This window comes from Lygodium microphyllum, chromosome 22, assembly GCF_053477565.2.
Source record: "Lygodium microphyllum isolate KBCC chromosome 22, Lygodium_microphyllum_v1.1.10, whole genome shotgun sequence".
Lineage (NCBI taxonomy): Eukaryota > Viridiplantae > Streptophyta > Polypodiopsida > Schizaeales > Lygodiaceae > Lygodium > Lygodium microphyllum.
This window is the reverse complement of record NC_141156.1, coordinates 107,416,233-107,418,607: the sequence shown is the minus strand read 5'-3', so window position 1 is coordinate 107,418,607 and position 2,375 is coordinate 107,416,233. Positions and strand designations below refer to the sequence as shown.

Genomic DNA, 2,375 nt, shown 5'->3' with positions numbered 1-2,375 from the left:
GCGCAGGAGTGAGAGAGGTGAGGCCGCTGTACTACCATAGTGCAAAATTTGGCCGCCATAGAACGGTAGAAGATGCTGCCGCCTGCTGTAAACAGTGAGGGAGGAGACAAGCATTGATTGTCGTGCAGCTGAAGGGATTCGCCACCAGACTACTGAGAGGGTGAGGAGGGGCTCTCTGCGCCACCGCCTGAAGCCATAGGCCACGCTGCCCCTTCACCATCGTATCATCGCCTGGGGGAGTCATTTCCCCCCCCCCCCCCCACGTGCCTTTCCAGGAAGCTCCTTGGAAACTTCCAAGGATTGGGCCTCCTAAGCCCCCTTTCCTGTGGCTTAAGACTACTCCCCTCCCCCCACAAATTCCCTCCTAAGACCTCCATAAGCCCTTTTTCTCGATTTGTGCGTGTCATCCTTGTGCAGGGGCCATGCTAATCTTCTCTATATCGTTCCAGTTTTATCAGATGTCTCCAAGACAGGACATCCAAGCTACCAACGATAGACAGAAGGCATACGCTGATTCAAAGCGTCAAGATAGAATCTTCGAGGAAGGAGATATGGTCTTCATTTGCGTACGCCCAAAGAAGAGTTTCTTTTCCTTAGGAGATTTCAAGAAGCTAAGTCCAAGGTATTGTGGACCGTACAAGATCCTCACGTGCCTAGGACCTAATGCTTATAGATTGCAACTCCCTGAGTACCTTAAAGTTCATAATGTATTCCATATCATTCTATTAAAGAAGTATGTACTTAATCCTAACCATGTACTTGATGACCAATAAGTTGTAATGCCTAGTCAAGGAGTCCTTGAACTAAGGCCTCACTGGATCTTAGATATTAGGGAGAGACAACTGAGATCCTGAACCTTGAGAGAATTCATCATCTAGTGGAAAGACTATCCCAAAGAGGTTGCCACTTGGATAGATGAAGGCACTCTCAACCATCAATATCCCTAGTTTATCTCGAGATGAGGACATCTCGATTCCTCCAAGGGGGAGAGAATGTAACATTCTGATTTAGCACGCGTGAACCCTCTTATATGGTCATAAGGATAATCATAGGGATACCATTTTGTTTGAATTAGATAATGGAAAAAATCTTTTTGATTTTCCCTTATCCCTCCCCCAGACGACTGTCGTGCTGGAGGGGGAGGGGAAATAGAAGGTATGTGAAAGCTCCTCAGTGGAGCTCGCAGGTGATAAGTCACCATGGCCGCTGCCACGCAGGGGAGGGAGGATCCCCCTCCCCTTACCTATATAAATTAGGGGGGTTGCAAGCAAAGAGGAGGACGAAAGGCTTTGCGCAGGAGTGAGAGAGGTGAGGCCGCTGTACTGCCGTAGTGCAGAATTTGGCCACCATAGAACGGTAGAAGATGCTGCCGCCTGCTGTAAAGATTGAGGGAGGAGACAAGTGTTGGCTGTCGTGCAGCTGAAGGGAGTCGTCGCCAGACTACCTAGAGGGTGAGGAGGAGCTCTGTGTGCCGCCGCCTAAAGCCATAGGCCATGTTGCCCCCTGGCCAATGTGTCACCGCCTAGGGGAGTCATGCCCCCTCCCCCCCCCCCCCCCCCCTCCCCACGTGCCTTTCCAGGAATTTGAAGCTCCTTGGAAACTTCCAAGGATTGGGCCTCCTAAGCCCCCTTTCCTGTGGCTTAAGACTATCCCCGCCCCCCCCCCCCCCCCACGAATTCCCCCCTAAGACCTCCATAAGCCCTTTTTCTCCCCCCCTTGATTTGCCATTAAAGGGCTTCCAAGTGGCCCTTAAGCCCTTCCTTCCACCCCCTCAAAAATTTCCCCCCCTAAGGGATCCTAAAGTCCCCTTTGGCCTCCCCAATATTCGACTTGAAGGGGCCTTCAAATGGCCTTAAGTTTTTTTTTCTTTCCCCATACAAAAAGTCATTCTTAAAGCCCCTTGGTACCCTTTGTTCCCCCCACATGGAAACCCACTCTTAAGAATCTTCTACACCCATTTCCCCCCTTTCCGAGGTTCTTTTGGAAACCCTAGCTACGAGGGTTGGTATTCCCTCCCCCCTCAGGATTCAAGAAAAAGCCTCCTTTCCTTGGCCTTAAAGAAGCCTTACCTTCGAAAGACCGTTTAAAACCCTCCCAAAGTTTAAGCACCACCTTTTTCGTGAAATCCCTACTTCAAGGAGGAAGCCTTCTAAAACCGCTTGCGATAGATGGTGCAAGTTATCACAAAGGGAGGTACGGTGGAATTTCAAAAAAGAGTTGCAAAGCTGTATCCACGACGGAAAGGCTGCATTCGCAATGCCCCCTAAGGAAGCCCAAGGCGCAATCGCAGGAGGATCATCTCCTAGCATCCACGTGGACATCTCACCCCAACTCCAGGTTTTCCTTCCTAATTTTTATTTTTCGTTGTTATAATT

At 49.9% G+C, this 2,375-nt stretch overlaps 1 non-coding gene across 1 annotated transcript; it reads right to left on the bottom strand.

Moving 5' to 3' along the window:
• Positions 1 to 375: 375 nt before the first annotated feature.
• Positions 376 to 476, bottom strand: LOC148017482 (U6 spliceosomal RNA). The gene has a single exon (XR_015687993.1). It is a non-coding gene; the product is annotated as a U6 spliceosomal RNA (small nuclear RNA).
• Between the last annotated feature and the right edge of the window lie 1,899 nt (positions 477 to 2,375).